This window comes from Eublepharis macularius, chromosome 4 (genome assembly GCF_028583425.1).
Source record: "Eublepharis macularius isolate TG4126 chromosome 4, MPM_Emac_v1.0, whole genome shotgun sequence".
NCBI lineage: Eukaryota > Metazoa > Chordata > Lepidosauria > Squamata > Eublepharidae > Eublepharis > Eublepharis macularius.
In genome coordinates, this window is record NC_072793.1 from 187,694,970 (window position 1) to 187,721,797 (window position 26,828).

General features: G+C 47.2%; 1 pseudogene; it reads left to right on the forward strand.

Annotated features, from left to right (window-relative positions):
* Positions 1–26,828, forward strand: part of LOC129328052 (zinc finger protein 420-like) — a 51,632-nt pseudogene that overhangs the window by 1,462 nt on the left and 23,342 nt on the right.

Consider the following 26,828-nt stretch of genomic DNA (forward strand, 5'->3'; position numbering starts at 1 on the left):
AATGAGCTTCCGTGGACAGTCAGATGAACCAATCAACATTCTTGATTTTGAGAACCAATTTGCACCTGTGTGATGGGGAGCTGGTGCCGGGGACTGCACCCGTGCCCTTTTGCACGTTATCTCCTGATGCCGATGACATCGGCATTTTGCCACCCTGATTGGCTGCAGGGCCCGCACCACTGGGCTGGCAACATAGCATATAAACCAATTACCCAACATGGAGACTCAGACCTTCGGTGGGTCGCAGTGAGCTCCCATCGTCTCAAATCTGGCTCTGACTGGATGGGAGTCCGGGCGCCCACCTGTTTTGTTTTGCAGTGAAGCCTGGCCACTCTTGGCTTCTCGACCAGAGACTGTGCCTCCCGCATTCTTGACAACTTTGTGGTTTGCCTTCTGCTGTGATATTGGTGTGTGTAAGTTAGAGCTGACAAAGCTATAGGTTTTTGTTATTTTAATCCTCACATTCTGTCTCGTGTATTTTATTGTGACCTTGCACCTTAAATAAAATAATTATACTAGTAGCAAAGCCCGTTGTGGGGAAAAGAGACAAGGGGCTCTAGAAAGGGCGGGGCAGGCATTGCTGCCCCTGCCGTGCCTCGATCTGGTCAGGGGGAGGCCCGGCCGGCCAGGGCTGGCATTGCCCCCTCTCCAGCGCCCTGATTAGGGCAGGGGGAGGGCAGGGCAGCTGGGCATGGTATTGCCCCCTCCCCAGCGCCTGTTGGGGCGGGATGGGCAACCTCAGGGGGGAGTGCTGGGGGGCAGTGCCAGGCACCCTGGTGAGCTTGTGCACCCAGCAGCCACCCATTTCATCCCCTGAAGCTGGCAACCCTACTTGCCAACCTCAAGGTGGTGGCTGGAGATCTCCTGGAGTTACGACTGGTCTCCAGCTGACGGAGATCCCTTCCCCTGGAGGAGAGGGCTGCTTTGGAGGGTGGACTCCATGGCCACCCTCTCCAGGCTCCATCCCCCCCAGATCCCCCTGAATTTCCCCACCTGCCGCTGGCAACCCTACTTCCCAACCTCAAGGTGGTGCTTTCTCCCAGGGAAGTGTCTTCAGAATTGCAGCCTATGATTGCAGTCTGCATATTCCCCTTTCTGAATGTTTCCAAAGCTGATGGGTGGGGAGGGGGTCTCTCCTTGTGAGGACTCACCCAATTGACAAGAGCCAATACCACTGCTTGGGCAGCCGCGGGGAAAAGAGATGCACTCATGAGCATTGAGCACATTCCTCCTTCACGCCAACAGAGTGAATTAATAAGAGATGGGCTTGCTTCCCTTGGGATCTGATCGGTGAAAGTTGCTAACGAAAACAAGATGTATTGTTGTTGTTGTTGTTAGTCAGTGTGATGCAGCAACAAAAAAAGGAAACACAATCTCGGGTGTGTTAAAGGCATAACATCCAAATCACAGGATGTCATTGTCTGACTATGCACGGAGAGGGCAGTTTATGGATGTGGCATATTGCAACCCCCTTAGCCCCAGGCAGAGGGGAGGCCAGCCGTATTATTATTATGGTTATTATTAGGGTTAGGGTTGTTATCATCATCATCATCAGTCAGTGTTATGCAGCAGCAGCAAAAAAAGAGAACACAATCTTGGGTGTATTAAAGGCATAACAACCAAATCATAGGATGTTATTGTCCGACTATGCACCACGTTGGTCAGGCCTTTCCTGGAGTATTGTGTGCAGTTCTGGAGGCCTCACTTCAAAAAGGATGTGGGCAACTAGAACGGGTGCAGAGGACAGTAACCAGGATGATCACGTGCTGGGAGACCAAGCCCTACGAGGAAAACTTGAAGGATATGGGAACATTCACTTCGGAGAAGAGGAGGCTGAGGGGAGACAAGGTTGCTCTCTTGAAGTATTTAAAAGGCTGTCACTTAGGGAAGGGGAGGGCAGCAGAGGATAGGACTCGAAACAGTGCGTTTAAACTAGAGGAGGGAAGGAACCGGCTGGATGTTAGGAGAAACTTCTTCACGTTAAGAGTAATCCAGCAGTGGAATCGGCTGCCTTGGGGTGTGGTGGGTTCTCCCCCAGTGGCAGTCTTCAAGGAGCAGCTGGACGAATCCTTGTTGGGGATGCTTTAGGCAGTTCCTGCATTGGGAAGGGGTTATAATAATAATAATAACAACATTCAATTTATATACCGCCCTTCAGTACAACTTAATGCCCACTCAGAGAGGTTTACAAAGTATGTAGTTATTACCCCACAACAATCACCCTGTGAGGTGGGCGGGGCTGAGAGAGCTCCAGAGAACTGTGACTGACCCAAGGTCACCCAGCTGGCTTCAAGTGGAGGAGTGGGGAATCAAACCCAGCTCTCCAGATTAGAGTCCCGTGCTCTTAACCACTACACCAAAACTGGTTGGACTAGATGGTGTGTAAGGACCCTTCCAATTCTTTGATTTTATGATTCTAAAAGGAAAAACACAAGCTTTCTTGTGGGAGGGTGTCACCATGATTTTGCTTCCTGGATTTGGTTCATAGTTCTGGAAGCTGCTTTAACAAAAGGTGTTTTCTGGCTCTCTTGTTTCGTTTTGCACACACTCCTCTGCAGCGGGGATATCGCAGCCCCTGCCGTCCTCATCTGTAAGGCATCATTTTCGGGGCTGATCCATCATTTAGTGGAAAATTTTGGTTCTTTTCTTGGACTTTGAACAGCCAAAGCACTGCAGGTTTGAGGCAATATTTGGCAAAGCTATTGTTCACAAACAGCACATGAGCAATCAGTGCTTTGTTTGCTATCCTGGTCCCTGCAAAAGCGAGACTTTCAAAATTTGGCCGCATTGCAAAGAAATGTCACTGACAGGGCTTACAGTGAGGGTCACGTGCGTAAAAATTGGTCTGAGTCGAGGAAAAACCTGGTTAGCAACATACTCAACCACGAATCAATGATTGCGATGGGTGACCACAGCCCAATCAACTTCTTGATGTTAGTCTTTGTTTCTATTTGGAAACTTGACACCTGCAACCATCCTAATGCCATATCGGCAGATCACTGTTTCATTATATTGTGCAAGCTGGAATTGTTTCCACAAAAACGTGTATTGCCAGAAATAGCAGAGAGGAACGGAAACAGTGCTTCGCATATAGTTCATAAACAGATATAAATGCTGTTTAAAACCACCGTCCTGACATCGCTTCACACGGAGTCAGGGTATCAATAGATAAAAATCGGGTTAAAATGAAAACGGGAAAGTCAGGATTTTGACATGAGGGACCCTGCAAACTCTTCGTGGTCTCACTCGACACGTCCTCAGCCACATGAGTTTGGGGGGACCTGCTGGAAAATTCACGAGGACCTGGGCTGTCAGTCTATGGAAGACAGGATACCTTGAGGCTGACTCTAACCCCTTGCAGCAAGAAATCCAGGCTCTTGAGTAAATGGGTTGATCAGGCTTCGCCGTACATATGTCCATAGGATACACAGAAGCAAAATAAAGGCGTCTGTCTGGCTGTACACAGGCGCCTTGTTAGGAATGACGCATTGAATACATTGAATACATTATATCGATTCCTCTACATGTCCTCCCCCCCCCGCCGCCCCCAGTCCATCTAGCAGAACCGAATCAGTGGCGGGATGGGTTAGGGGCCGTCCCAAGGCCGCTGCTGCGAGCCATCCGAGATACGGGCTCCACCGTCCTGGAATCCGGAAAGCAAGAAGGGAACAGGGGCACGGGGCTCTTGCAACCTGCTCCAACATAGATCTATGCTGGGTAACAATATGGAGGGGCTGTGGGCAATTCCTGTGCTTTTGCAGTGCCCCCAAGTGGTGGGTGTGGGATTTTGCTGGTACAACCTGGGGCTATGGACATGAGATGTGGTTCGATGGTGAGCTTTGCAGAACTCCATAAAAAAATCCTGAGGGTCCATTTTCATTTATGTTATCCCTGACCTTCCGTGCTTTGGAATCACGTGTTTGCTCCGCGGCAGGGCCATGAACCGGCGGGTGCATGATTCTGGTGGTGCAATCTGTGGCTATGGACGTGATAAGTGATTGGATGGGGGGTTGGGGGGACCCCCCACAGCCATGCAAAAATCCGGAGGCTCCATAAGTGTCCGTGCCCTGTATGCATATTTCTGTGCTCTGACAGGGCCCCAGTGTTGGGGGTGCGCGATTGCCACGGTGATGCCTCCAGGCTGAGAAAGGACCTGGGACGGGGGGACGGCGGTTTTCTTTTCTTTCAACGCACAAATGCTGCAGCCTCTGGCAGGGCGAAGGCAGAAGCGGGTCCCTGGAAGGGTTAAAGGGAAGGAGCCTCCTTTCCTAGAGAGGCCAGGAGAGGGGAGGCCGCCCTCACTTCCTGGCTTGTCACACTTCCTGTCCCAGTTGATCCAGTTGTGTGTTGTTGGGCGAAGGGGAGAGGAGGCCGCGCCGGAGGACTTTCTGCAAAAGGGGTAAGTCCTGCAATGACCCCCCCTCTGCAAAGCGCCCCCCTGCTGCTGCCAGGCTGGGCCAGGGGGCTGCGTGGACCGCAAGGGGCTTTTCAGCTGCTCTCGGGACGCTCCCAGCTGAGCTCCTCCTGCAATGAGGCAGGCACCTCCCGCTGCGCTTTCCCTGCGGCCTGCTGCTCTCTGCAGTCTCCAGCAAAATGGCTTCGCTTTCCCATCTGTTTATTTTTGATTATTATTTATGTTATTTGTAGGCTTCTTTCTCACCGAGACTCAAGCCTCGGGTTGCACAGTGTGAGCCAATACAATCAATCCCTGGGATGTTCAATGAATAATACAGCAGGGTAGGACTGCAGGCCTTTGAAAGCGAGCATAAATCTGAATCACAGACCGCTGAAACAAAACCTAAGTACTTTGACATGAACATACTAATTGATACAGAAACACCCATTAGGAGCACATCACTACCAATAGACAGTACGTAGTAGAATAGTCTATAGCCCCACTCCCTTTTCCAAGGCTGCAGAGCACAAGGCCGGGGCACAAGATATGATCAAGGATTCTCCCCAAATCCACATGGATTGCCCCACCTTTTTCTGACCCCCCCCCCCCCGAGCCTTTTCCCTGTTCCCTTTCTCAACAGTCTCCCCTTTCTGGGATCCCCATTTCTGTTTCAGGTGCAGGAAAAGATCACGCAGGATCCTTACCACGGAGCAGCTTTTCCAGGTAAGATCAGGGGGGCCTTCGTTGCCCCTGGGTGTCCTCCTTGTGTGTAGGGGGGCTGCTTTTATTCCCCCTCCCCTGGCCAGTCTGGGAAAGATGCCCACTCCAGCTTCTCAGTATAGAAATAGCCATTTGGGGAAGTAAAAGCCTAGAACGAGTTTAAAATCAGTGCAAAATAATCGAAAGAGGAGTGATTTAGGCCGTACCGCATCTCCAGGTATATGACCTGCAGGCGAGGGCGACGTGGGGAACCAGATGGCCAATGACTTTGTACAAGTGGGTTTGTGGTTGCAGATACAGAAAAATGGGAGGGGTTTATAATTCAACCTTGATAATGTTGTTAGAATTCAAGCTACTTATGGGAGAAAACCAGATTAAAACCTCTCCGGCCCACGTCCCCTCTGGTGCCAGCAGGACGGGTGTTGAGAACAAAGCTGCCTCCAAACTCAAAAACTGACTGTTAATGGAAATAATGTTAAAAATTGGGCAGATAGCACATTGGGCCAAATGGAAGAGCAGTAAAATTATAAAACTTGAGGATATCTTATGGCGTGGCAACTTAGGCTGGTGGCTCTGGGGGTCTTCAGCGTCCAGGCCGAGGCTGCCTTGCTGGGAGCACTTCAGGGTTTCATGGCCTCTGCCACACCTGAGGGGCCCGTCTCAGGTAATAGCAGGCCCCACCTCCTGCGCAGGGCAGACCCTCGATCTGGTGTTTTCCTCTGGCCAGGAGGAAGGTGATCTGAGGGGGGTGGTATGAAGACACCCCCTTTCTTGGGGGAATCTCCTCAGCTGTGGCGCCACAGTGAATGTGCCCATGCCAACCTCCTGGCTGGAGATTCCACAGCAGGCTTTCCCCCTTTGGATCTAGCCCTGCCTTTACAGGAGGACTCTTCCCGTCAGATGGGTAACGTATGAAGGGCATAAACTTGCCTGTGTCTTTTGAACCTTTTAACTTCCTAAGACTAACCCCGAGGGAGGAAATGTGTGATCTCTGTGGTGTGGTGTCTTCCTCCTCCACCTCCTTCCTCCATGGTCGAGGCTGTGGCTCAATGAAAGAGCTTCTGCTTTCAGGTTCGTTCCCCATTAACTCCAGTTAAAAAGGTCAGGTTGATGAGGGAAAAAACTTCCTCCTGAGACCCGGGAGCCCTGCTGCCACCCTGACGGTGATGGACCAAGGGTCTGGGTCAGAATAAGGCCCTGCTAATGTTGACCAGACAGGGATCCCCGCTGAGTGTTTTGGTTTGGGGTGATTCCCACCGTCCAATCAGGGAGGCAGGAAGTAATTTTCTTCCTCTTCCTGTCGGGCGTGTGGGACATCCTCTGTCTTCGGTTCAGGTGACTCCACAAAGCAGTAATGTTGGATTTATCATTCAGCAACTGTCAGTACTGAGAGAAAAAACACTTGTTGCCTTAACATGTACTGTAAATAAAGCATAACCCGGAGGAGGTAGAAGAATGAGGCAGCAGGGTAGAGGAGGACGAAGCCCCGGGGAGGGCAAGATGTCCTCCTGTCCTCAGAGGAGAAGGACTCTCCACGGTAAGTGTCCAAAGGCCCGTTCTCCCTCTGAGGCGGAGGACATCTTGGGTGCTCCCAAAGCAGTTTCCGCTTTCTGGTGGGATGTGTGGTCTTCGTCCGAGATCATGCACTGCAGTACTTTTCTACCGCAGGCGGTGTCCGCTGAATCATATAAATGTAATTTGTAGCGTCTCACCAAGGTCGAGGTCGACGACCATGCAGACTTCTTCTACAGAAGGTGTTCCTCTGGAACGCTGCGATGCTCCTCACAGTTATTCCATTAGGAACCTGTACGATGAGAGCTTCTGAGCTTCGATAGAGTATGTTTTGCTATCGGCACCTATGGCTGCTGTAGGCATTTTCTTCCCCAAATCGAGGGGAGATAGGTTGATGAACAGTAAGTCCAACTTTCTGATTTGTACTGTTTGGGGCAGATAGGCCCTGAGCTTCCTTCTGACGTCTTGGTTGTGTCAGAGATGTGGTAGTTGCCCAGCGTGTGCATAAATCTGCGGCTCAGACCTGGTCTGTATTTCCAGGAGGGAAATCCTCCCAGCCAGGAGAGGCAGAGAGGAGAGAAACCTTTTCCCTGCAAGGCTAGTTTTCTCTGTGCAGGGAGTCCAGCAGTCCATCCCTTCACCCCTGGGGCTCTTCCACCCCCTGACCAGCAGAGTCCCGGACAGTCCTGGCTTCCCTCAGAGGGGACGAGGGAGAGGTTTTGTCTCTAGGCAGGGCCAGGGGCTCCTCTCCCTGGAAGGGTCCTGCAGTTTGGGAAGGAGCATTTCAAGGAGGGGAGGGGGACGGGTGAAGGAGGAACGGGGGGAGGGGATGTGGGGCCAGGCCCTTCTGAGCCAGCTGGGAATCCAGTTTCTCAGATTGTGCCCCAAAGCCAATCCCTGAAGGGGAGAGAGGTTCCTTGAAGGGACTGGTGCAGGAGATGTGTGTGTATTAAAAAGGGTTTCCCACCCTCTTTCTTTCTCTCCCTCCCAGGCAGCAGTGAAAAGGCTCCCTTAATGGCTTCTCCACCGTCTCCTCCACGTGGTGAAGGGAAAAGACCAGCCATGCGGCCAGCTCAGGTACGGGGAGGGGGCCTCGGGGGCTCAGAGGATCGGCCTCTTTGGCCTTGGCTGTGGCGATACGAGAGGCCGAGGCTGCCCACTGAGAAGGCAGGAAAATGGCCGCCCCCTGCCTAGGATGGCAGGTGCAGGGCAATGAATTTCTCATGGGAAAGGGTTTGGTCCTTTGCTCCATGGACATCTCCGGCCTCTTCCCACAAGCCTGCCAGCCCCCTGCCAAGGAAGGCCACCCCTCTGGGCCCCAAGTGCCCCCAAGGAGAGCTGGGAGTAGGGAGCGAAATGTCCCCAAGGGGCTCTTCTCCCCTCCCCTCCTTTTTCTGTTGGCCTTCCTGTATTAATCCCCCTGCCTCTCTTTCTGCCCCCTCCCTGGTCCCATGGACCAGCTTTCCAGTGGTGTAAAGAAACTTTCTTTTCCTTCCAGAGTCCGGTGTCCTTTGAAGAGGTGGCTGTGCGTTTCACCCGGGGGGAGTGGAGCCTGCTGCGCCCGGCCCAGAGAGCCCTGTACAAGGAAGTCATGCTGGAGAACTTTGGGAACGTGGCCTCTCTGGGTAAGGGTCCCTTTCTCCTGGGCTGCCTCCTTCTGGTGGGAGGAGTGACTCTGAGGAAGACCTGAATGAGGAAGGCCGTGGCCAGGCTGCCTCCCCTGGGCCCAGTGGCTGATCTCTGCCGCCCTCCCTGGTCCCTCCTCTGATGCGGGAGGGGGTATGGGTCTCTTTCTGGAGAGGGAGCCCCTGCTGGCAGCCCTGGGCCTGGACCACGTGAGCGGCGTCAGAAGACGTGCAGAGTGGAGCTTGGCCATCCCTCCGTTCTTGCCTTGTATATGGGAGTCCGCCTCCTCTCCTCCTATTACATGTTCTCATTTGTTTGTGAGACCGAAATCTCCCCCTTTCCCAAAGGCCTTGACTTTCCAATCTGCGTCATGGTCTGAGCTTGATTGAAGAAGGCTAGCTCAGAGAGGAAGGGACAGAGATGGAGCTGGGTGAGCTGAGAAGCCATCTTTTCTCAGACTCAGTGCGTCACCCGACAACACAAGGACCAGTCAGGGCTGAGCCGTTAGTGGGCATTTCAGCTGCGTGAAGAACTGGGGAGTCCACGCAGAGCTCCTTGAGAACAGCCTCCCTGGGTCGAATCTCCGGGGAACTCAGAGACGGCTCCGCAGGGGTTCTTAACCAGCTCTGTAGCCACATATGTGAGCCAGGCCACAACCTGACACTACTTGCAGATCTGAACTAAAGTGCAGCCATTTTTACCAAAGACCTCGTCTCAGGTTCCTTGCACCTTACCTAAGCGGCTGGCTTCTCGGCCACTGGTTCTTTCTTAGCAGGCATTTCCAACTCACTTGTTCAGGGAGTAGGCAGAGAACTGCCAGCACCACTAGTACACCAGCACCCTATAGTCATACGGGGGGCCTCTTTCTTCTCCGCTCACCCAGCTCTTTCTGCCACAGAAAGCAGGAATGGGGAGTAGGTGCCACCGGCTTCACTGCTCATCCCAGCCAGGCAAAGGTGGGGGGTGGGCGTTGCCACCTTTTCTGCTCCCGATGCCAGCCGGGTGAAGGCAGGGGGTGGGCATTTCCACCTGCTCCGCTTCTGATGACTTCTGGGTGAAGGCGGTGGGGTTGGCATTGCCACTTTCTCCCATCCTGATTCCATCCTGGGTTTCCTGCCATGGCAGCGCCCTCTGGTGGTGCACCGGGGTATGAAGTGAGTTGTCTAAAACACGCAACCTCTTTTATACAGTCAGATGTTTTTAATATTGATTTTAAACCGTAATTTATGTTTGATGTAACCCACCATGAGCCGTCTCGCAAGGAGGGAAGGATATAAATTATATAAAACATAAAGATCAACATGAGATGGGCAAACTGGAAGGCTGTGGAGTGTACTATAGGAGAGTTCGGTGGATAGGGAACTGGTTGGAGGACCGCACTCAAAGAGTGGTGGTCAACGGCGTTTCATCAGATTGGAGGCAGGTGTCCAGTGGGGTGCTGCAGGGCTCGGTTTTGGGCCCGGTACTTTTCAATATTTTTATCAATGATCTGGATGAAGGAGTGGAAGGGCTGTTCATTAAATTTGCTGATGATACCAAATTGGGAGGGGTAGCAAACACCCAAGATGACAGAATTAAAATTCAACAAGACCTGAATACTCTGGAGAAGTGGGCAGCTGTGAATAGGATGCAATTCAACAAAGACAAGTGCACAGTGTTACATCTGGGCCACAAAAATGGGAAGCACAAATACTGGATGGGGGATACACTTCTGGGCAGTAGTATATGTGAAAGGGATCTTGGGGTAAGAGTGGACTGTAAACTGAATATAAGCAGTCAGTGTGATGCAGTGGCAAAAAAGGCTAATTCAATCCTGGGTTGTATCAAAGGGGCCACAGCGTCGAAATCGCAGGAGGTCATAGCCCCTCTCTATACTGCCTTGGTCAGGCCACACCTGGAGTACTGTGTGCAGTTCTGGAGGCCTCACTTCAAAAAGGATGTGGACAAAATCGAGAGGGTGCAGAGGAGAGCGACGAGGATGATCAGGGGTTTGGAGACTGAGCCCTACGAGGAAAGGCTGAGGGCCTTGGGAATGTTTAGTTTGGAGAAGAGGAGGTTGAGGTGGGACATGATTGCTCTCTTTAAATATTTGAAAGGCTGTCATTTGGAGGAGGGCAAAGAGCTGTTCCAGTTGGCAGCAGAAGATAGGACGCGAAGCAATGGGCTTAAATTACATGCACAAAGGTACCGGCTGGATATTAGGAAAAACTTTTTCACCGTCAGAGTAGTTCAAAAGTGGAATCAGCTGCCTAGGGAGGTGGTGAGCTCCCCCTCACTGGCAGTTTTCAAGAAGAGGCTGGATGAATACTTGTCAGAGATGCTTTAGGCTGATCCTGCACTGGGCAGGGGGTTGGACTAGATGGTCTGTATGGCCCCTTCCAACTCTAAGACTTGGGATTCAGCCATACGAGGCAGGTGAGGTTTTTTCATGTATCCCACCTCCCCCATTCAAGAGACAGCAAGTGCTTTTCCAGATCGGTGGGGTGTGATCTAATTCCTCCCCCTTTCTTATTCTTCTTTCTTCTCTCACTATGGCCCGTGGGGCCCACGCTTTCTTTCCTTTGCTTCATCGCTGCTCCTGGTTCCTGCCCTGGAGGCTCCCAATAACCCTCTCCTCATCCCCTGGTTCTTTGGGTCATAGAATCATAGAGTTGGAAGGGGCCATACAGACCATCTAGGCCCTGCCCAGTGCAGGATGAGCCTAAAGCCTCTCTGACCAGTATTCCTCCAGCCTCTTCTTGAAAACTGCCAGTGAGGGGGAGCTCACACCACCCCCCGAGGCAGCTGACTCCACCCTTGAACTACTCTGACCAACCCCCTTTCTGCCCACCTCTCCGGCATCGTTCTCCCTCTAGAATCCCCAAGACGTTCCCTTGGATTCTCTTTCCCTCTCTCATTCAGCAAAGGAGCAATTCTTGGATTAGGACTAATTTACTAGATACTTAAAGGATTCTGTCCTACCAAAAGTTTTGATCACTGGCCGCCTTTTGCATTTTCCTGTCTGGCCTGCCTCCTGTCCCGCCCTTTGCTGTTAATAGCAGTCAACCCTTTTAAAACAATGGCCTCATTATTTCATGGGAAAATACCCCACCTATATGCAATGTGTGTATACACAGGCTCAGGTCCCAAGAGACGCAGAGTAGGGGGGTGCTTGTGTGAATGGCCACATACTTCTGCCTCCCACCCTGATCCGAGGGTAACAAAAGATGGATGGTTCTTGACCCAATACTGCACTCCGACCCACCCGTGTTACTTGTCTGACAGAATCAAGCCACCTTAGAATTGCTGGATTTAGGTGCACCCAGAAGAGTTACGGTTTTGTGTTTTTCCCCCTGATAAAAAGGACCTCAAGTTGCCAAACCTGAACTCATATCCCGGCTGGAAGAGGAGGAATTGCTGTTTCTCCCAGGCTCAGATGAAGAGGAGGAGTTGGCGGGTAAGTGCTTCGACCTGTCGTGGGACTGCGTGTTGCCTGCACTTCCTTCCAAGGGCTGGTGGGTTTCGGTGGGTTCTCAGAAGAGCTTGGCTGAGTTTTGAATGCTGAAATGGTGCCTGGAGATCTAGAACCTCTGAAAATAGGCCACTTCCTCCTCCCAAGACCGACGCCATGCCTAGCCAAGGACTGCCCACCTTTGAGAGGTTTCCAGGCAAGGGTGTTTGCCAGCCCTGTGACCCCAAGATCCCTTTCCCTGGAGCAGTCAGGCATTGATCCTGGACCCTCTGCATGCAAAGCCAAGCCTGCGCTTTATTGCAGAGGCACGACCCAAAGCAACCCCCCAGAGCTCTCATGTGAAGACATCCCCCCACCCAGCCGAGAGCCCTGTTGCACGCGATGCCGAAGGGCTGACACAGCGAGTGGGCCGATAAAAGTAAAAAGTAAGAAGCCCTAAGTGTCTGGTGAGCTTTCAAATAAGAAGAGTCTTTGAGGGTCCTCTTGCAGCTATGATGGTTCTCTGACTCAATAGGAAGGGACACAGATCCTGGTGCTGGGCTCTCCTGGCCCTTTCTTACATGCCCGGGGAATGCCAATTGCCCCTCTGGGGTCAGGAAGGAATTTTCCTCCGAGCCCGATTCACCACCTATCCTGAAGTGGGTTTTTTTTTTTATAAAAATTTTTATTGGTGAGTATACCATTCAAATTTAATACATACAATCACTTAATATCTAATTAACCCTATCCCCCACCCTTTTCCTCCCCCCTCCCTATCGACTTCCAACAGCTTTCCAACCCTTAACCCCTCTTATTACTTAATGAAATCCCTTACTCTAAGCACATCCTAATTTTTTTCCAGATATTCTATCATATATATCAAATATACTATCAATATAGTATACATCTTATAGCCCTCAATATAGCAGACCAGTATGATATAGTATAATATATAACAAAAATCTTAGTTTAAACATATTCTATTTCTTTTAAACATATATTCTATCAAATATACTACTATCAGTATAATATGTATTATAAAACCCCTACTGTGTGCCATGCCCTGAAGTGGGTTTTTTTGTGTTCTTCTGGGAATAGAGTAGAGGGAGTTTGCGGGGAGGGAGAAAGCTTTGGATTTCCTGCTTTGTGCAGGGGGCTGGACTGGATGACCCTTGGGACCCCTTCCAGCTTCTTTGTGTGTGCTTATAGAATCTTTCCTTCCATTCGAAGCCTTTATTAAAAGACTAGCAAAGCCCTTAGTAGGGAAAAATACAACGGGCCCTAGAAAGGGGAAAGCGGACAGGCAGGCATTCCCTCCTCCTCCTCCGTCACTGATCCTGGCCAGCGAAGGAGGGCATGGGCATCGCCACCTGCTCCACGCGTGAGCTCAGCCACGTGAAGGGGGGCTGTGCTGCCTGCTCCATGCCTGATACAGGCTGGGTAAAGGAGGGTGGGCATTGCCCCCTGCTCCGCTCCTGATCCCAGCTGGCAGAAGTGGGAGTGGGCATTGCCCCCTGCTCCGCTCCTGATACCAGCTGTGTTAAGGCTGGGTGGGTGGGTGGGTGGGTGGGGGTGGGCATTGCCACCTACCTGCGCTTCCTTCCAAGGTAGCTAAAATGGCAAATGCAGTTTTGGGTTGCATGAAGAAAAGTACAGTGTTGAGATCATGTGAACTGAAGCCCCTCTGGGGTCAGGAAGGAATTTTCCTTCAGGCCGGAATCACCACCGGTCCTGGAGGGAGTTTTTTTTTGCGTTCTTCTGGGCATAGAGAAAAGGTCCCTGAGGGAGGGGAGGGGGAGGGATTGCCTGCATTGTGTTGGGGGGCTGGACTTGATGACCTTTGAGGTCCCTACCACCTTCCCCCCTTGTGTGTTTGCAGAATCTTTCCCTCCATTCTAAGCCTTTATTAAAACATGACGAGTCCAAGGAAGCACCCAAAGATAAGCAGGCCAGGAGCCCCTCCCAAGGAGAGGCTCCCGATCAATGCAGCTCCCCCTGTTTATAGGGTTTTTTTTTTCAGAGAGCCCCGTGGCGCAGAGTGGTAAGCGGCAGTACTGCACCCCAAGCTCTGCTCATGACCTGAGTTCGATCTTGGTGGAAGCCGGGTTCAGGTAGCTGGCTCAAGGTCAGCCTTCCGTCCGTCCTGAGGTCGGTAAAATGAGTACCCAGTTTCCTGGGGGTAAAGGGTAGATGACTGAGGAAGGCAAGGGCAAACCACCCCATAACAAAAAGTCTGCCAGGGAAAACGCCATGATGCGACATCCCCCCATGAGTCAGTAATGACGTGGTGCTTACAGAGGGGCTACCTTTACATTTTTTCTGAGTGTTCATGCCAGGTACGACAAAACAACCCCACTGTCCCTTATCTTTACCCTGGGGAATGAGGATTTTACTCTCGTGCCTGGTGTTAAGTTACTAGACCACAATAAGGAGTTCATCCCTTTTCCTGCCTTTTCCTTCCCCTTCCCTTTTACAATGGGGATTGGCCCGTTATGGCCACCTTTCAGCTCAAATGAAAATGGCAGTAATCAATTTAGCTGGCCCAGGGGCAAAACATCCACTAGGTGCCCCTGCCCCATTGCCTAAAGCGCCAGTGGCAGAGGGGCACCAGGCAGCTCTCCCCTCCTCCCAAGCTCAGCCCAGCCACCCCGTCACTGCCTAGCCACCCACATCTGAGCGCAGAGAAAATGAAAAAGGAAGAATCATTCCCTCTTTTGCTTTGAAACTCTACCTCTGTGGTGTTAAAGAGAGAGGCAGAAATAATTCAGGGTTCTTGTTAACATTGGAGTACCTTTTTCTCCATCTGTCTGGCCACCTCTATTCAGACCTCCTGCCATCTATATGAATGGCTGTCCCTCTCTTAAAGGGTGCCCTTCTCGTCCGTCCCCCCCCCCCGTTCAGTCCTCTCCTGTAAATTCCTCCCCGCCCCCCCCCACCCCCCCCCCCCCGCAGAAAAAGATAACACTTACTGGTTCAATTTAAGACGGAACTTCTCCGTTGCACCTGCTCTCTCTTTTTATCCACTTGGGCTACATTCATTACCATGCAAATGGCTACTCTGCCAACTTACTCTGCTTGGAATTTAGAAGGAAATGAAAAAATTAGGGGGAGAAATGGCTGCAGGTGGTTGGAGTTTAATGCCTCAGCATTCACAACCCCACAATCACACCCGGTTTCTCTTTCTTTCAGCCGGAGGCGTGTGGGAGGCAGCGAATGACACGAAAGAACATCCAGTGATGGAGAAAGAGGAAATGTATTCAGATGGGAAAGAGGAGGCTGAATATTTTGATGGACTGAAGAAAGAGGAGGGAAAAGATCCGAATGAAGGGGGGAATCCTTCTGGTCTATTAGAGTGGAATGACGTTATACAGGAAAACCTATACCCAGGCAAGAAGAACAGGAATGAGCTCACTGCAGGCAGGGAAGACTTCTCCAACAAATCAGATATTAATATTCAATGGAGCACATGTAACAAAAAGAAAATATTTCCGTTCCTGGAGGGTGGGAAAAGCTTCAGCTGGAGTGATAATCTTACTTCCCATCAAAGAATTCACTCGGAGAAACCATACAAATGCCTGGAGTGTGGGAAAAGCTTCAGTCAGAGTACAAACCTTTCTTCCCATCAAAGGATTCACACTGGGGAGAAACCCTATACATGCCTGGAGTGTGGAAAAAGCTTCCGTTCGAGTTCAGGCCTTGCCTCACATGAAAGGATTCACACTGGGGAGAGACCATATACATGCCTGGAGTGTGGGAATAGCTTCAGTCACCGTGCAAGCCTTTCTTCTCATCAAAGGATTCACACAGGGGAGAAACCCTATAAGTGCCTGGAGTGTGGAGAAAGTTTCATTCGGCGTGATAACCTTACTTCCCATCAAAGAGTTCACTCAGGGGAGAAGCCATATACATGCCTGGAGTGTGGGAAAAGTTTCAGTCAGCGTAACGGTCTTTCTTCCCACCAAAGAGTTCACTCAGGGGAAAAGCCATATAAATGCCAAGAGTGTGGGAAAAGCTTCAGTCAGAGTAAAAACCTTTCTTCTCATCAAAGGATTCACACAGGGGAGAAACCTTTTAAATGCCTGGAGTGTGGAAAAAGCTTCCATTGGAGTTCAAACCTTACCTCACATGAAAGGATGCATACTGGGGAGAAACCATATGAATGCCTGGAGTGTGGAATGAGCTTCCGTGAGAGCGGAAACCTTACTGTCCACCAAAGAACTCACACAGGGGAGAAACCATATAAATGCCTGGTGTGTGGGAGAAGCTTCAGTCAGAGTGGAAAACTTACTCTCCATCAAAGAGTTCATACAGGGGAGAAACCATATAAATGCTTGGAGTGTGGGAAAAGTTTTAGTCGGAAGGGTTACCTTATTTCCCATCAAAGAGTTCACATAAGATAAAAATCATGGAAGTGCTTCAAGTATGGAAGGATGTTACATCAGGTAATTTGGCTTTCATGTTGCAGTTTACTGCAAAAGCTTCTTTCTCCCAGACGCTCCAGTTGCGTTCAGTCTCTGAAATTTTTTTAGAGATATATGCACAGGGGTATAATTTCCCCTCATTCAGCTGCAATAAAACACCCACTGCCACAGTAGTGTCTACTTGAACCACTTGAACCACAAATTTACTGTTCTCATCTGGGTGCCGTAGAACCAATTCAGAAACAGTCTTTTTAATTCCTCAAAAGCCTTTTTGCACTCTGCAGTCTAGCTTAGCACTAGGATTTTACCCTTGAAATCCCTTCCCCTTGGTTTTCAGCAAGTCTATTAAGGGGAGGGCGATTTGAGCAAAGTTCTTTATAAAGGGTCGGTAAATATGGGCAAAGCCCAGGAATGACTGTAACTGCTTCCTCGTCCTGGGGACTTCCCACCCCACTATGGCTTGAACTTTGGCTGGGTACATTTTTAGTCCTTGATGCGAGACCCAATATCCCAGGAAATCTAATTCCTCTTTATGAAATTCACATTTAGACAGTTTCACTGGCAGTTTGTGTTTCTTTAGCGCTGTCAGCACCTTTCCGACCAGTTCCACATGAGATTCTTTATCAGGAGAATAAATCAACACATCATCTAGGTAAACAACTACATCTTTGTACAGGTACTCATGTAAAACTTCATTAATTAAATTCATAAAAACTCCTGGCGCCCCCTGGAGGCCGAAAGGCATTACAAGATATTTGAATTGTCCCAAGGGGGTGTTGCAAGCGGTTTTCCGTTCATCCCTCTCCCTTATCCTCGCTCGGAAGTAAGCGTCTTTTAAGTCCAACTTTGAAAAGATTTTCACTTGCGCCACTCTGCTGAGCAAGTCTCTGATCATTTGACATGGACATTGTCTTTCTTCCACGGTAATCAGTATACAACCTCAGCCCCTCATCCATCTTTATGCAGAACAACGCAGGTGCAGCATGGGGTGAACTGGCAGGGCGGATGAATCCTCGCTCCAGGTTTTTGTCAGTGAACGCTCTTAACTATTTTCTTTCTGCTTGGTCCATAGAGTATAATTTTCTTTTGGGCAAGTTTTCCCCTGGAATTAACTCAATAGCACAGTCTGTATTTCTATGAGGGGGAAGTTCATCAGCCTCTTTCTCATCAAACACATGTTTCAAATAGCAATATTTGAGAGGGATGACTTCTTTCTCCTCGGCAGTCAATAACACAGCTTCTAAAAGGGAGGGTGCTTCCTGGCCCCATTTCTAAGACCAAACATGTCTCGCGCACTAGTCCCCTTTGTAATATATTACTCCAGTGGACCAATTAATGAGCGGGTCGTGATCCCAAAGCCAACGACTTCCCAGCACTGGGGGATATTTGGCTTCATTACTGGCTACATATGTTCTGCTTTCCCAATGATTACCCATGCCCGTTGGGTAAGCTCAGTCCGAAAAGGAGCAGGAGTCATGTTGGACCCATCCATCTGCTCAAACACAATGGGATCTTTGAGTTCTACAACTTCCAGCCCCTAGTCCTGTGACTAGGGTGGTGACATCAAATCTTGAATGCATCCTGAATCTATTAATGCTTGCACTCGCATATGAGTCCCCTTTTTAGGGTTCAGTAAAGTCATTAGCATGAATAACAGGAGCCCTCTTTCTCGGGCTTCCCACACTTCTGTGGCACCTTCAATCCTGGTGCTTTAGCTGGCACAATTCGCGACACGGCTCTACTCCTTCCCACTGGCGTTGACTGCGCTGGCTGCAAAATGTCCATCTCCTCCACACTGTAAACATAGTCTTTGTCTCCATCATAAAACCCTGTCAGCTCCAAGGAGGGGAAGCCTTGGCCCCGGTCGGGCTTGTCCTCTCCCTTCAACAGCTGGCCTTCTTGGCTCCATATGCTGCTGCATTCTCACCAGTTTCGCTGCTTGGTTCCTGTCCTCTACTTCACACACCAGTTGGATCCATCCCCAAAGGGTGGGTGGATCGTCCTGCATTAGAGTCCTATCTAGCAGGTCAGCATTTAATGCATTTCAGAAAAGTTCAATTTTGACTCCTTCATGATAGTTATGCACCTTGGTGGCTAATTGCCTGAATTCAGTGGCATACTCTCGCACGGATCAGGACCCCTGTCTAATAGTTCTGAGCTTTGTTCGGGCCCTCTTCCCTTCCAGGGGATCTTCGAATTGGGCTTTCAGTGCATATAAAAAAGCATTTAAGTTATGTAGCTCCAGGGCTCCCATCTCATACAAAATCACATACCAGGCAGCTGTAGGACCCCCTAATCGAGACCCCAAGTGGCTCGCTCTGCTGTGCTCAGTTGGAAACAAATGTCCCCAATCTTGGAAAAAACTCCATGGCTTGTACTATGAAAAATCCCAAGTCCTCGGGCTTCCCATCAAACCTGGCTTCTAACTTAAACCATCCTTGCGGCAGCCCCATGGCAGGACCCCCTGCTCCTTGGTAGGCTATGGGCCGTGGAATCAGGAGTGCTCTCAGAGATGGTTGCGCTGGTCCTTGGGGCATGTAGGGGAGCTGCTGTGCCCCTTACCCAGCAGGGGCAGTTTGGGTCATTACTGTCATCCCAGCTGCAGCAACCGATACCCCCACTCTTGGTACAACAATCGGAGCTCTTACTGGCGGTGGACCCCCTTCTTGTCCAATCACTCTCCCTTGGATGGATATATTTGGGAATCGTCCTACCATAGGGGTGCCGGTGGTTGAACTGGCATACTTTTGGGAACTCCTATTTCCGTTGTGGTATTTGGCACCCCTATACTCATGGGGGGTGAACAAAGGTGGCACCCCCCATCTGACCAATCCCCATTCCATGGGGTGATGCACTAGAAGCGATTACAAGCACAGGGGCCAGAATTGGCTTCTCACTCCCCCCCAGTCCTTATTGGTGAGGGCAAAGTAGGGGGGATGGATGGAGTTGCAACGGTTACTAAATGTGATCTTCCTATCTTGGAAGGCTGCAATCCCATACCGCTCACAGTTACCTGACCAATTTGCAGAATTCTCTCTCACTCCCTCAGCAACGGCAGCTATGGGGAATTTCCCTGCGTTAACTCTCTGTGTGCCCCTGGTACTTTTCTCACCAGCCCCTCCTGTGAACTTATTTTCTCTTGCATTTGGAGGATGTTTCATTCCCACTCTTGTTGTATCTTCCATGCATGGACTAGCTCCTCCTGGGTGGGCTTCATCCAAGGTCTCATGAGTTGCGACGTCTAGCCCCCAGCTGGGATCACTGGCCCAGCCACTGCCTCTGAATCACTTGATTCCCTTGATTCTTTGGTGTCCGTCTCATACTCGATGGTATAATCCACCAGCGCGTACATGTTTCTAGGGGGTAATCCCATGTCCTCCAGCATTTGTGCATCCACCAACACCAACTGTGTTGTTGTGGTCTGTAGCACAGGTAGCTACGGTGTCTGGCCCCAATCTTGGTTGCTTGGCCTGACCGCTGCTCCCAATTCACACAAGTCTAGGGGATCCATTCCCAGTTCCTCGGTAACTTCACAATATTCCACTACTTTGGCCAGGGGTGGTTCCAACCCCCGCCCCCAGTCTGTGTAACTTTTTCCACAGACCTTGAAACTGCTGATCAAGGAACTTGGCATTACCAGTGCTCCATCACCCTCAGTTCCTCCTGGCCGGCTGCCTCCATCAGGTCCACAAAATACTCCTTCAGTTCAAGGGAACATCAGAAATACTCCATCTTGGGAGCGTGGCATCGCCAATGGGAGAAACGGATGCCTGGTGAGTTGGCTCCGTCTCATCCTCACCACGAAGCCTTTTGATTAACCCCCTATCGCGTTCCAAGCTACCTAGCATGAAGGGTAAGCACGAACAGAATAGCAGGAACCCAAAAATCGGCAAAGTGCTTACAGGGGTATTTTGCAACTTCGCAGCGGGAGGCCGAGACAAGGGTGGTGGTGGAGGTAGAAGCAAATATGGCAACCGCAGGAAATGCCGCCAATGTTCAGAGCGCTCTTTCAACTGATCCAGCACTTAAAATGTTACTGAAAGAGCTAGAACTGAGTATTCTGGATTGAATATCCACCCTAATGAAACCACTCAATGAGCAATTTGTGGAACTTAAAATGGGTATGGATAATGTTGCATGTAAAACGGATCAAGCTTTAGATCTTAATACGGCACTGCAGGAAGATATCCATATGCTTCACACAGAAAATGAACAAGTGCAAACCAGAATTTTCAATTTGGAACTTCAAGTACGCAGCCATAATTTAAAATTCAGAGGGATGGATGAAGCTATAACAGCTAAAACGGACCTTCCTATTTTCTTAGCTACTTGGCTAAAAGAATTACTTCAGTTGGAGACTGATGCAGCCTCAATAGCATCAAAAGCATACAGGACTGGCCCTATTACTTCAGACAAGTGGAAAGGGCCGCGAGACATCATAGCAGTTTTCCCTGATTGGAAACTGAGGGAATATCAGTATTTACTGATATACCTAAAGAGATCTTAGAAAAACAGAGGCAATTTAAGCAGGTCACTGAGGAGCTACAAAGAGCCCAAGTGGAATATCGATGGACAAATTTTAGCACTTTGCAAGTTAACATCAATGGCAAGTGGCACCATGCTCCTGATATAGATGCTGTTCTTACCATCTTACAAAAACTCGGCGTACCATCTCCTATGGAAGCAGAATTGACTTATCAGTCCAGAAAACAAAGCCTTCTGCTCACACCACAAAAGAACTGTAAAATTCCTGTACATTCCTGAATTAAGAATTTAAGAACTGACATAAAAGCATCAAGCAAAGGAACTTTATTTTTGATATTATGGAATGTGAATACATGCTGTTATCTAAAATTTAAGGTGGGGGGAATTAAGACGCTTAAGCCTTCTAGGTAGTCCCTGATTGAGACAGTCCTTTATACTGTAGGATTACAGTAGCCCAAGTGAGGGAATATCTCACTGGACTACTAAGGACTGTTTAGCTAATTTATTATTTACTTTTCTTGTTAGGGAGTATAGTAGAAATACAGTTAATTAGATAGGTATAGGTGTAAATTAATAGATATTTGATTTTTACTCTTTGAAAATTCATTATATTGTCAAAGATTGTTATTAGATTTTTGAAAAAATCAAAACAAAAAAACAAAGATAAAAGCAAAACAAAAAAAGGAAAATTTAGTACAGGTTAAGGTATAAAGGTGTTAAGTTAGTAGGTATCTTAGGAAGTTTGTTAGTAATTAGTGCATATTGTTTTTAGTTTGTTATAGTAGTAAATTAGTTCTTATTAATAGAGAAAGACAGTTACTAAGTGATAGTTTGTTAGTGTATACTGCTATAGTGTATACTGCTATAGGGTATAAATATAATTTATAGTATATTCTTGAAAGCAGAGTTAAATGTTTAGATTTGTAGTTATATAAATAAGGGAAGGGGGAAATAACATCATTTCATAATTGAAGCTTAAACTGATAATATATATTTCTGCTACAAGTTGTTTGTACTTGACAGTTAAATAATGTTTACTAACATATCTTGAAAAGGAAGAAGTTAAAACACTGAACTAATACATGCTTGGAAAAGAACTCCCTTTTGGCAGGGGTATAAAGAATAGCTATTTTATTAAATACCATTAACATATTTGAGACATTGTAATGGCTTTGCAGTCAAGAATGAATGTTCTTTCGCATAATTTACGTGGTCTTGATAATGTTTAGCAGAAAAGGATTTTGTCTAATTTAGCAAAAGTTAATATAAATATTGCCCTACTCCAAGAAACACATTTACATGCAAAACAAGAGGCAGAACTTAAAGCACCATGGATTCAGTTTCAAGCTCATGCTAAGAGCTCTTCTAAATCTAGTGGAGTGGTGATTCTGATATCCAAAAAGTTACAATTCTCCCATAAGGGACCTGAGGGGTAGATACCTGTTCATGAAAGGACATCTTAACGGGTATTTATATATATTAGTTTCAAGATATGCACCCAATTCTAACCAATTTAATTTTGTAAAAGAAGTGTTGCAAAAATTAAAAGACTTCCAAGAAGGATTTGTAATTGCTGGAGGAGATCTAAATTATATAGCAAATTATAATCTGGATAGGTCCTATTTTGTTGGTAATAAGAAATCTAGGCAGGATACTCAACTACCTGCACTATTTAGGCAATTTCACCTAACAGACATTTGGAGAGAGAAAAATAAAAAAGACAAAGACTTTACATATTTTTCGCCTTGTCATAATATATACACGAGAATCAACTATATCCTGTTATCAGATGACCTAATTGAATATATTCAGCAAGCTATAATTGGAAATGTAGAATATTCAGATCACGCATGGGTGAAATGTGTTATAACTACAGAACTGGAAAGTAAAAAGGAAAGACACGACATTGAATAAAAAAATTATTTAATTAAAATAATGTTAATACAATAAACCGGTACATCACTCAGTACCTTACAGAAAACCAGACTGAGACAATGTCTCCCCAGACAGTCTGGGATGCTCTCAAAGTAGTACTATGTGGTCAATTGATAGCTCTGTCGGGGTTTTTTGCATAAAAAGAAAAAACTTCAAACTATTCAAGATAGATTGTCGAAGGCTTTCACGGCTGGAGAACGATGGTTGTTGTGGGTTTTCCGGGCTGTATTGCCGTGGTCTTGGCATTGTAGTTCCTGATGTTTCGCCAGCAGCTGTGGCTGGCATCTTCAATACAGCCCGGAAAACCCATAACAACCATCTATTCAAGATAGAATTCAAAAACTAGAATGTTTACATAAAGAAAGGGGTAGTAAAAAAAATTATAAGCAACTTATAAATGAGCGTAAGTTGCTGGACTCATTGGAAACTTATCATAATAAAAAAAATAGTTTTTGAAGCAAGAATTCTGGAACCATTCCCCTAGAACTTTGTGTAATATTTCCTGGGAAGTGAAGGAAAAAAAGATAAGTAAACATATTAGAGTTGTATTGTCGAAGGCTTTCATGGCCGGAGAATGATGGTTGTTGTGGGTTTTCCGGGCTGTATTGCTGTGGTCATGGCATTGTAGTTCCTGACGTTTCGCCAGCAGCTGTGGCTGCTACAATGCCAAGACCACGGCAACACAGCCCAGAAAACCCACAACAACCATATTCGAGTTATCCAAGATTTGAATGGACAAACTTATACTAAAACTGAAGCAATATTACAGGTATTTAAAAAATTCTATACCAAATTATATTCTTCAAACAAACCTGATAAATTGAACATTATGGAGTATATACATTATGGAGTATATGGAGAGCCAGTTTGGTGTCGTGGTTAAGAGCATGGGACTCTAATCTGGAGAGCCGGGTTTGATTCCCCTCTCCTCCACAAAGCCAGCTGGGTGACCTTGGGCGAGTCACAGTTCTCTGGAGCTCCCTCAGCCCCACCCACCTCACAGGGTGATTGTTGTGGGGTAATAATAACACTTTGTAAACCGCTCTGAGTGGACATTAAGTTGTCCTGAAGGGCGGTATATAAATCGAATGTTGTTGTTGTTAAAAAGTTAACAGATATTCATCAGCAATCATTGGATACCCCATTTAATATCTCTGAAATATTAGCTACTATTAAAAACCTAAAGAATAATAAAGCATCGGGACCATAGGGATACTCTACAGAGTTTCATTTTTTTTTAATTTTTAATTTTTCAAAATTTTTGATTTAATAAATTTATCAACAGTAAACAGTAAACCATAGTCAACATGTTTTAACAGTACAGTTAAGTTGGTAAAACAAAAATAAAACACAGAGAGAGAGAGAGAGAGAGATTCGAAGTGCCTACATGTAGCCTACAATAAAACATACATATTTGGAGAACCAGAAGTCTCACACTGTTAAGTTTACAATAAGAAAGGGTCTATTGGGTACTTTTTGCTGGGACCAATGTCTTCTGTAATCAAATGATCTAGTACTGGAAGCCAGTCTTCCCCAAAGTCTGATTGTATTGTTGGCGATTCAGAACAACAGGTTTGGTATGTTACCTTCTCCATGTAATACTGGTCCCAGACTTTGTTAAACCACAGGGGGAGTGTAGGGGGTCTAGGGTCCTTCCACCTCAAAGCGATGGCTGTTCTAGCTGCAGCTAAAAGCATAGCCACCCTTTCCCTTATAACGGTGGGTATATCGTAGCTTGACCATAAGTTAAGTCAAATTGTTTCAGGTTTAAAAGGAACTATAATACCCAACATTTGCTTGATAACAGTTGTTACATCGGACCAAACTTTGCTTATCAAAGGACATGTCCACCAACAGTGAATAAAGGACCCCACCTCACCACATCCTTTCCAACATTTGGGCGATATTATTTTATTGGCATAGTTAAGCTTCTGAGGAGTGATGTACCAATGTGTCAAAAGTTTTTGAGACTGTGACTTTACAGAAATTAAATTAGTCTTAAAGATCGGGGAGTTCCAAATGCTTGACCACTGTGCCTCAGAAAATTTAATACCGCAGTATGTTTTCCAAGCCGGTTGGTATGAATAGGGCTTGCTTTTTTGGGCTTTCAACATTATTTTGTAAATCTTTGATAGAAGACCCTGACTTCCACTGCCACCTGATTTCAGTATTTCTTCAAATCCAGTTATCTCACGCTTTAGGGAGCTTCGTATCTCAGGAGCAGCTACTAGGTGTTGAACCTGCAGGTATTGGAGCCAGGAAATCTCGGCTTGCAACCGTGCTTCAGTCAGTGGTTTAGATAAGAGCTGCCCTCTCGAGGTTATATCGACAAACGCCGTAAGCCGTTTAGATTTCCGTTCTGCAAAGGAGTCTTTACTGGGGGCAGGTATAAACCACTTTTGTCCTGTAAAACATGAAAAAGGAGAAAAGGACGGTGCTACTGAAGCCCTATTTTTGTCCGAAATCTCTAGTGCCGGGGCTAAAAGTAAGTGGCTTTTAATTGCCTTGGGACGTTCAGGTGCTGAGTTCCAAATAGTTTCCTGCATTGTTTTGGGTAGTGTGTAGTGCTGTTCAATAGCTTTCCAGTCAGCCTTAAAGTCAGACTGCAACATAAGGACCAGGTAAGTAAGTTGGGTAGCCTCATAGTACAATCTAATATCAGGCATTCCTAACCCACCCTGTTTGCTGTGACTTCTCAGGGTAACAAAACTAATCCTAGGCTTTTTTCCTGACCAAATAAATTTATTCAGCAGTTTCTGCCATCTTTCTAAGGTGCGTGGTTTAATAAAGATGGGTAGTGCTCGAAAATAAAATAATATCTGTGGGAGTATTAAAGTTTTTATTAAGTTGATTTTTTCTAGCCAAGTTAGTTGTAGCCTTTTCCAGCTACTTAACGTTCTAGATAAAGAAATATAGAGCTCATTGAAGTTCAAGTCCCATATTCCATCTAAATTTAATGGTATTTTTACACCATGATAGGACCAATTGGATTTAATCCATTTATATTTGTAGTTTGTTTTAATGAACTGGGTAGTGTCTTGCTGTAAATTCATGGGGTATAGTTCAGACTTTAGGTGATTAATGGCAAAACCGGAGACCAATTTAAAGTCTGTTAAGCATTTTTCCACAGCTGGTAATGAGCTACTAGGGTCTGTTAAATACAACACTAGATCGTCTGCAAAGAGGCTAGTCTTATAGGTTTGTTTTCCAACCGTGTTTCCTTTTATGTCGGGGTGTAATCTTAATGATGTTGCTAAGGGTTCTATGGCTAAGGCAAATAAAATAGGGGAAAGGGGGCCACCTTGTCTGGTACCTCTTCTAATTTGAAATTCTGATGAATAAGTACTATTGGCTCTTACTATAGCTTTAGGAGAGTTGTAAAGTGCTCTGATAGCTTGTAAAAAATATCTGCCAAATCCCATGTGCTCAAGTAAGCCTAATAAGTAAGGGACCTTATCAAATGCTTTCTCCACGTCCAACGATAGTAGAAAAGCTGGTAGCTTTTTTAGGGTGCAATGGTTAATTAAATCTATGGTTTTTCTTATATTGTCAAAGAGATTTCTCATGGGCATAAAGCCGGCCTGATCCAGATGTATATAATTAGTGATAAAGGAGGTTAGTCTTTTTGCTAGTATAGAAGTGAAAAATTTTTTGGTCTTGGTTTATAAGGGAAATTGGCCTATAAGATTTGGGGTCAGTAGTGTCCTTGCCTTTTTTAAGTATCACAGTAATTTCTGCCTCTTTCCAGGATGGGGGGGATCTTGCCTGACTTCAGTACAAAGTTGCAAGTATCTGTCAATGGGGTTAGAATCAGATCTATATATTTTTTGTGGAATTCAGTCTAGACACTACTGAAAGCATGAGAGTAAACTGCAACATGAAGCAGACAGTACAAGGTCGAATCCTTGGGAACTTCATAGATAAGACACCTGTTCATGAAGGCAGACAATTATGGGTTTTGTAATGTGACATTAAGGCACAGTGTCAGTACTGGTTCACAGTTGTGATAGCAGACAGTAATGGCATTTACCGTGGCACAATAAAGCAGAAGAAAACAATGGTATGGATGTATGGTTACAGACATGACACTGCCTATCAAGCCCTGGCTGGGCTGCAGGGAGGGCAGCACGCATTGCCAGATATCTGGCAATATCTGGCCCACCTGCCTTGCTCTTTCTAGAGCTCATTGTATTCCCCTTCCCACAACGGGCTTTGTTACTAGCTTAGTATAACAACATAAAAGCTTTCAGAATTGTCAACCAAATCCTAGAACCCATCAGCTGCTCCTTATGGGCATTCAGCA